Source organism: Solanum tuberosum, unplaced genomic scaffold (genome assembly GCF_000226075.1).
Source record: "Solanum tuberosum cultivar DM 1-3 516 R44 unplaced genomic scaffold, SolTub_3.0 scf00036, whole genome shotgun sequence".
In the NCBI taxonomy this organism is placed as follows: domain Eukaryota; kingdom Viridiplantae; phylum Streptophyta; class Magnoliopsida; order Solanales; family Solanaceae; genus Solanum; species Solanum tuberosum.
In genome coordinates, this window is record NW_006238960.1 from 1,493,910 (window position 1) to 1,503,679 (window position 9,770).

The window sequence follows — 9,770 nt, forward strand, 5'->3', positions numbered from 1 at the left end:
AAGTGGTCATCCCAACTTCCCTTGAAGTTTAGCGTGCACTCCCGTAACATATCCTCCAGTGTCAAAATTGTGTGCTCATCTTGGTCATCTATCTGAGGGTGAAAGGTTATACTAAGATTAACATGTGTCCCCAGTCTTTTCTGTAAGGACTTCCAGAAGTTGACGGTAAATTGTCCTCATCTATCAGAGATAATAGATATTGAGACACCGTGTAGCCTAACAATCTCTATAATATAGAGCTCTACATATTCTTCGGCCATAAAAGTAACCCTGATTGGTCAGAAGTGGGCAGATTTTGTCAAACTTGCGACGCGATCGAGGTAACCCTGTAATAAAATCCATATTAATTGCTTCTCACTTCCACAAAGGAATGGCTATCTCCCGAACTAGACCAACGGGCTTTTGGTGCTCAACATTCACCTATTTGTAGTTAGGACATTATGCCATAAACTCAGCAACGTCCTTCTTCATCCCGTGCCACCAATAGATCTCCTTAATATCATGGTAAATCTTCGTCGAACCAGGGTGAATAGAATAATGGGAATGATGTGCCTCTTTCATAATCTTATGTTGAAGCCCTGCAACAACCGGAACACACAATCGACCATTATATCTGAGGACTCCATCTCCTGTTATATCAAATGCTAAAGACTGATGATCCTGAGCCTTGGCTCTAAGCTTCTCTAAGCTAGGATCCTCTTGTTGCCATTCTTTTACTTCTAGAACTAGAGATGATACGATTGTGTCCTGAATTGTGAGCCCACTATCGTCTGCCTCTAACAACTTGACTCCCAAGCTAGCTAACTGATGAAGCTAACGCGCTATCTCTCGCTTCTCAACACCTAAATAGGATAAAATACCCATAGATATTCGACTGAGGGCATCGGCTACCACATACTCCTTTTCTGGATGATATAAAATATCCACGTTGTAGTCTTTTAGTAACTCAAGCCATCGATGTTGTCGCAGATTTTACTCCTTCTGTCTAAATATATATTGACTGCTTTTATGATCTGTAAAGATGTCAACATGAACGCCATATAAATAGTGTCTCCATATCTTTAACGCATGCATAATTGCAGCCAATTCTAAATCGTGGGTTGGATAGTTCTTCTCATGCTTCCTCAACTACCTTGAAGCATATGCGATAACCTTACCATGTTGCATTAAAACACATCCCAACCCAACATCATGCTTCCTCAATTGCCTTGATGCATATGCGATAACCTTACCATGTTGCATTAGAACACATCCCAACCCAAAACCAGAAGCATCACAGTACACCTCATAGCCTTCTGAACCCTCTGGCAATGCTAGAACGGGTGCTGATGTCAACATGTCCTTAAGCTCCTGGAAATTATGCTCGCAAGCCTCAGTCCACTAGAACTTAGCTGTTTTTTGAGTCAGCTTCGTTAATGGTGCTGAGAGTGAAGAAAACCCCTCTACAAATCTTTTGTAGTACCCAACTAACCCTAAGAAACTACGAACCTCAGTCAGAGTCATGGGTTTGGGCCAAGTCTTTACGCCTCAATCTTTTGTGTATCAACCGCAATGCCAACATCTAATACAATATGGCCTAAGAAAGCTACAGAGTCCAACCAGAACTCACACTTAGAAAACTTTTCATAAAGTTCTCGGTCTTGAAGAACCTGATGGACTGCTCGCATATGATTTGCATGCTCAGATTTTGAACATGAATACACCAAAATATCATCAATAAATACAATCACAAACAAGTCTAGATATGGCCTGAATATACTATTCATCAGGTCCATGAATAGGGCATTAGTTAATCCAAAAGGCATTACCAAGAAATCAAAGTATCCATATCTGGTTCTAAAAGTTGTCTTTGAAACGTCTTTCTCCCGAACTCATATCTGGTGGTACCCTAATCTTAAAGCAATCTTTGAGAAGCACTTAGTTACAAGAATCAAACAAGTCATCAGTCCTCGGAAGGGGATACTTATTCTTTATAGTCGCCTTATTCAATTGTCGGTAATCGATACACATTCTTAGTGAGCCATCTTTCTTCCTCACGAATAACATTGGTGCACCCCATCGTGAAGCAATAGGCCTGATAAAGCCTTTATCCAGCAATTCTTTCAGTTGATCCTTCAACTCCTTTAGCTCAGCAGGAGTCATTCTATAAGGAGGGGTAGATATGGGTTGTGTACCTAGTAGCATATCGATAGCAAATTCAATTTCCCGTTCTGGAGGGATACGAGGAGCTCGTCTGAAAATACATCTAGAAACTCATTAACTACCAGAAAAGACTGAAGAGTCGGTGATTCTGCCTCTATATCATGATTGCAAACAAGATGATAAATACAACCCTTAGTAATCATCTTCCTCGCCTTAAGATAGGAAATAAACCTACCTTTCGACGTTGTTGTATCGCTTTTCCATTTCGAATTGCCTCTCTTGGAAAGTGGAATCTAACAATCTTTGTCTGGCACTCAACATTAGCATAACAAGACGCTAACTAGTCCATACCCATAGGGACATTGAAATCGACCATCTCTAACTCTACCAGGTCTAAAGAGGTCTAACGGTTGATAGTTTCTACCATGCAACCTCGATAGACTCTCCTGGCAATAATAAACTCACCAACTGGTGTAGATACAATAAAGGGTCGATCTAATTACTCTGCTAATATACATAACTTCCCCACAATAATTGGGGTAACGTAAGACAGATTAGATCCAGGATCTATCAAAGCATAAACACAATGGGAGCAAACAATTAATGCACCTGTCACAACATCTGGTGATGACTCTGAGTCATGTCAGTCGGCTAGTGAATATGTACGGTTCTGGCCACTACCAGAACTAGATGCTCTCTCTCTACCTCTGCCTGCTAAAGTCTGAGGTCCATGCCCTGTAGAGTGTGTTGATGAGGAAAAACCTACTACTGACCCGATTGACAAACCTATACCACCCTGACCTATGGTCGGGTAGTTCCTCCACTCATGCCCCTCCTGTCAACAAGAATAACAATTTGTGGAACCCTGCCTGAACCTCTCGAAATGTATCCTACCGCAAGTAGCTCAACGTGGCGGGGCTGTCCTAGCCTGGCCTGAACCTCTCTATTGAGAGCCTGAGGCTCGTGAACCCTCACCTGGGCCTGACTGTCCCTGATGATGAAATCTACTACCCTAGAACTGCTATGGTGGAGGTCTATGTGACCTAATAGAATATCGGGGTCTGGGACCACCCTGAAAATCTTCCTGTGAACCAACGGGCTTAGATTTTTTCTGTCTCTCTCTCTCAACCCTCTCACTCATATATCGTAGATGTCAGCGATCCTCTATGCCTTGCGCAAAGGCCTGAATTCGCGAGATATCCATATTATCATTTAGTGCAGTGGTAGAACAAGCGTCAATATAGTCTGAGTAAACCCTCCCACAAATCTACGCACCATGTCATGCATCATATCAACAAATGCTGGTGCATATCTAGCCAATGAATGAAATCTCAGCCCGTACTCTCGAACACTCATACTGCCCTGTCGGAGGTTCAGAAACTGGTCCACCCGGCCATCCCTCATCTCTCAAGGCAAATAGTGATCTATGAAAGCTTCTGTAAAGATATCCCAAGTGGGTAGAGCTGTATCTTTTCCCCTAGATCTATCCCAACTGACTCCGTCGCTGAGCCATGCATGACACTGAAGATTCTATAAAGTTGATCAACAAAGTGATGATGGTCCTCTCTGTGATCTGTCCCTGTAAACTGTGGACGATTCAAGGCACAAAATTCACAAACTCTCGAACTTCTAGGTCCTTCAGAAAGTCTATCAACATCTCGTGCAACTGGCTTGCGCTGTGCAGCTACTAACTGTGCTAACATACATACTGTACTCTTGAAATCCTGATCATGTGGAATAGGAGGAACTAGAAGTGGTACTGTTGGTGGAGCCGGAGGTCCTGTAGCCCTCGGAGGCTCCTGAAGCGATGGAGAAACTATAAGGGGAAGAGAAGATGTCTCCCCCTGGGTCTCACAATGGGCTACCTCCACCTGTGGTACCTTGCTGGTACCCTCGCCTGCACCTGTATCTAGCCCCTGGCTAGTTGTGGTTTGTCTGGTGTCAGCCATTTCTATCTGCATACAAATATCAATTATAAGCCAGAAACGTAAACCCTTAAGACACCGCTCTATAGCACGAGGAGAGAAAAAGAAGGATAGTCATTCTAACATGCCCGGTAGCTTCTTGCTTATCGAATGTGGTTCACAACACATTTATAAACAAGACTCTACTAGACACGGCTTGTAGACTCCCTAGGATACGCCGTTATTCTGATACCAAGTTTGTCACGCCCTAGATTCAAGGGGGCCAACTGGCTCCTAATGACAAAACCCAAGCTCGAGCCGACCTTGCTGAACCATTTGCTACTAGCGCATGGCAGCCACACGCAAGCAAGAAACCAAACAAGTATATCTCGGCTTAAAATTAAGTCCCCGCCGGCAAGGCCCCTGTAAACAGATCTATAAAAGAAAATTCTACTCCCAAGAGTTCATATAAAGAAATAGCCAACTAGCATAAAAGTCCTGATTGGGTCGCCGAGGCCACCATGATCTCTATACCAAAACTGAAAGCATGTATATATCAAGACAACACATCAAACAACTAACAAGCTTCAGCAAACCAACAAACTATGCCATCATGGCCATAACGACTTTTACTCATAACCCCCTCGATACTACAACAAGGCAGGACCATAATCAATACACAAAAATAGAATATACCACGATAATCCGATAAAAGATATGTATTTTCGTTGTAAATTGCTATTTGCGGCTTATCAAAGCTAGAGACGATGAAGAAGGGTCTTACCTTGATCTTAAGTTCATAATACACCTCAAAACTTTAAAATATGCCCAAACCCTTTTTGTCCCAACACCAAAGTATGATATACTATGAAATTGATAAAACAAATTATACCATGATAACGAGCTTAATGCGTAGAACAACTTCTGGCAAGGACTTAAATCAAGAAAATCTGTAATTTGGTTGATCCTAGAAGTGGGTTTTCTAAGTTTTCTGGTTCTTCAATAAGAAAAATGTAGAAAAGTCGAATAAGATGATATAAAAAATGTTCCACCGACCTAGGTCCCCACTTCACAAGCCTGCTTGCGCAGTCTCGCAAAAATGTGAATATCTCTCTATTCTAAAATGTATGAACAAATGGTTTGATGCGTTGGTAACTAGACTTGTAGACCTTCGATTTGAAGGATAGTGAGACCCATAACTCTTTATAGATTGGGAGAAAACCTCTGAAACATTTGACCCATATTTCAGAGAAATATTTAATAAGGAACTTACGATAACTTTCGTCAACTTTTATTTTGCCACTTACCTAACTTCAAAACTTGAGATACAACCCTTGAACACTTAAAATATGATATACCACATCATTCTTAATTTATTATCCACCCTCCTTGTCTTTCCACGAAGATACAAGTTAATTTAGACGTTTCGAAAAGTTGGGGTGTTACGAGAAGAATAATTTGGGATTTTGGGGTTTAGACTGAATGGGAGGGAATGAGTAATTTTGAAAGGTAAAACCAGTTATAGAGATAGTTATAGGGTTGAAATGACATAGTTTAGGGGTTATATGGGTAGAAAAAAATGAAAACACCCTTACTTATAAATTGTCGAATTAACTCTACGCACCGACCTATGGTTCGTAGGAACTTATACAGATCCTACTGGTCATCTGAAGAACAAAGTACTGGATCCAAAAATCCTGTTAACTTCCAAGATTCACTTCTGCGGTCCATAGGACTTTCTTTGGGCCATAGATCCTTCTCATAGGAACCCCTATTTCCAAATTATTTCACCAAATTCGGAACCTTCTATGGACCCCTTCCTACAGGTCGTAGGACTTTCTATGGACCTCCCTGGTGGTCCATAGGAAAAGTCAGAAACTAAATTTTCATGAAACTTCAGAACCCTTCCTATGACTACCTTGTATGGTCCGTAGGCAGGCTTCGTAGAACTTACACCAGTGCCAAAAATGCAAATTTTCATTTCCAACTCAACTTACCGATTTCTAAGGTGTTACAAAACTATAAATGAGAGTAGACCTTGATAGATCATGTAGCTAACAACGGGTTCATTAGACATGCTGCACCTTATATTATATATTATTATACAATTTTTTCTAGTGGGAAGGAAGAACTAGCATAATGTTATTGATTTCCCGTGAGTAGGGACCTACTGATATGAATATTTAACTCATTTATGTCATTGGCCATTTCTTAAAGTAGAAGGCCACAGTGATTACGTGATTCATTCTTGCAACCCTTCCAAATATAAAAGTTGATATGAAAGTGTTTTAGTGAGTTTATTACTAAATTGTTAAGTTGATTTTGTTTACATGTGACAGACAAGATTGATGATTGTTTTTGTTTTCCTAGAAAAGGTATTTATTTCATGATTTTTATTATCATAATATCATGTTTTATAACTTATCCCCAATTTAAATGGTTGTGGTTGAGTGTTATTACTTACTAAGCTAGTGTCTCACTCCGCGTTAAATTGTTACACAGAACACAAGTTACACAGGCTAGTAGATTTTATTAATTAGAGCTAGAAAATTTACATTCCTTAGTCTGCCCCGCACTTGTTCGCGCAAGCAACAAGCTTATATTTTATTTGTGGGCCTTTTCTTTTAAAAATCTTAGAGTTGCTCCATCTTTCATTTCTTTTATTAGAGTCATGATTATTCCTTTGTATTGTAGTCATATGACTAGTTTAAATTTCTTTACATATTTAGAGTTGAATTGGTATTATTGTCTGGCGATTATATTGTTGATGGATATTGTATCTTGATTTAAAGTGTTTAGTATCAATTCTATCCTATTTTGTTGGCATAAATGTTTTGAAAAATGATTTCCAAATCAACTTATTTTCCTAAAATTTAAGGAAAATTACTTACCTTAAAAAAGCAAGGAAAATATTTTTCAAAACTCATTTACAACTTCACACCTCAACTTTCCATCCTAACTCAAGTCTCGAATATCGATTCTCGATACTAATTCTGGATCAGACTCCTGATTATTGATAGAAGAACTGACTCTCGACCTCTATTCGAGACTCAACTCTCGATTTCTGAATTGAATTGGTGTTGGATCTGGTATGGCTTAAAGGTTGAATCCAGGTTGGGTGTGGGGATCGAGTCTCAAATCAGGTGTTGGGATGGAGTTCTGGGGTAGATGTCAAAGTCAAGTATTGGATTGAGAGTCAAGGTTGGATCTCCTGTCAGGTGTCGGGTTTGGATTTTGAATCTATCATCAAGGTCGGATGTTTCAAACAGATATCGCGATTGGATCTCGAGTCGGGGTCTGGTCTGAAGTCGGGTATCATGTCTTGGTTCTATTTTAGGGTCAGGTCAGGTCTCGTATTGGTGTAGAGACCCTAGTTAGGGTCTAGTCTCAAGTTGAGCGTCAGGGTTGGCTCTCGGTTCAGAAGTTTGATCTTGAATCGATGTTGAATCTCGGGTCAGGCTTAAGTCTCGGGTCGGGATCACATATTTGGTCAAAATTTGGATTAGATCTTGGGTCGGGTCTCATATCACGAGTCAAGAATCAGTGTTAGGTCTCGGATCATATGTCGGGGTCAAATCAAGGATCAAAAATTAGATCTTGAGTTGGAAACAGATTTTGAGTCGGTCTTGGGTATCAGATCTGGTGTTGGGGTCAAATCTTGAGCCCAAAGCCGATGTTAGATCTCAGGTTGGGTCTCGTATCGGGGTCAAGTTTCGAATTGGGTTTTGGGTCAAATCTCGAGCCGAGGGTCAGGGTTGGGTCTCAGATTAGGGATGGGTCTTGGGTTGGGAGTTGGGGTCGAGTCTTGCTAGGGCCGCGTTTTGAGTTGGGTTTCAGGATCAGATTCTAAATCAGTCTTTGGGATCGTGTTCAAGTTTGATTGTTTAAAATATATTTTAGTTTCGCATGTCGGGTCTCGGATCGGATGTCAAGGTTAAATCCTTCATAGCGTCACTGGAACGTGTCTCGGTTTAGGTAGGGGTCAGGTTCAGGTCCTAGTTAGAAATTGGGTCCCGTGTCAGGGGTAGTGCTCAAATCCTGGATTGTGTGTCAGGATCACGTCCCAAGTTGTGTTGGGGTCTGAATATGAATCGATTGTTAGGATCGTGTTTTGGTTCGCGTTTTGGGATCATGTATCAAATCAATTATTGGGGTTGGCGTCAGAAATCATTTTTCTAAAATGTATTTTCTACTCTTAGCCAAAAATAAAAGATATTTTTGAAAAATATTTTCATAAACTAACCATACACTAGAAAATATATTCCACTAACAACCCAAACATGAGAAAATAAGTTAAAACCCAACTTATTTTCCAAGAAAACATTTTCTTCATACCAAACATAGAGATTTCATTAGTTGTGTTGTGGATTTCTAAAACAGGGAAAAATTGGTAAGCCCAAAAACAAGGGAAACTCCGTCCGATTTTTTTTATAAATTGGTGTGAAGGCTTAATTTGGAATTATCTCTCTTAACGTAAGTAATAGTACTAAATTGGGTCTTTACATGCATCCTCACTAAATACACACTTATATATCATATGGTATTAAAATAAAAGAATGAGTAGTGTCTGTGTGAGACATAGATCTTCGAGAATGTTATAATTCAATCATGATAAAGAAAGTATTCATTCTGTAATACCTCGAATTTGAGAAAATAGAAAAATGCAGCTTTTCAGGACCTGGTGCAAGAACCACAGAAGCCACCGACGGTCCGTGGTCTGACACACGGTCTGTATGTGGGGTCCATCGTTGGGCACCAAATGTTTGTGGTCTCTAACCCCACCCACGGTCAACCAGGACGATCTGTGGTTGGACCTACGGACCGTAGGTGAGGGTCAACAACCAATTGGAGGGAAATAGTTGTTGGGTCAAATTCAAACGGTTATATCTTTTAGCACAAAATGAATTAGGTGGCACATGACCTATCAAATGAAAGATAATTGAATCCTCTTTCCAACGCCACCGATTTTGATAAAATCCCATCCTAGAATAAAACGTTATGCTCATTTTAGTGAAGCCATTTGCGCAGAGCTTGACCGATGACCCCTACCGACGATTGGTAGGTGGCACTCGTCAGCAGGTTGAGGGAGATAAGCTTAGATAAATGGATAAGGACAACAAGAAGGCTAGAATATAGAATTATGAATAGTCCTAGCAGAAGTCGAGTGGTGGGAATCGCTCACAGTTTCAACAGAGTTCTACAGCCCCATCACCTTCATCAGCTAGTGTTCCATCCTCAGGTTTCGACAGGATCAGAAAGGTAGGGCACCAGGCTCTAAGTCACAGGGGAGTGCTTCAGGTAATCGGACTTTTCCAACTTGCCCAAAGTTTGGTAAGAACCATCCAGGCGAGTGTCTTGCAGGCAAGGAAGGGTGATTTTGGTTTGGTCAGTCTAGCCATAGGTTGAAGGATTTCCCTTCTGCCAGACATGGGCAAGGAGGTAACAACAATAAGATTCAGTCTACAGCACCAGCAGGTCACCCAACTCAGCAGGGTGCTTCGTTTGGTACCGATGGGGGTCAGCGCCAGAACAGGTTGTATGCTCTCCAGGCTCACCAGGACCAGGAAGATTCCCCTGATGTGGACACTGGTACGTTACGAGACTTTCATTTAGATGTTTATTCATTGTTAGATCCAGTGGCTACATTTTCTTTTGTAACTCAATATATAGCAGTAAACTTTGGTGTCAGTCCAGAAACTCTTTCAGAAACCTTCTCAATCTCTA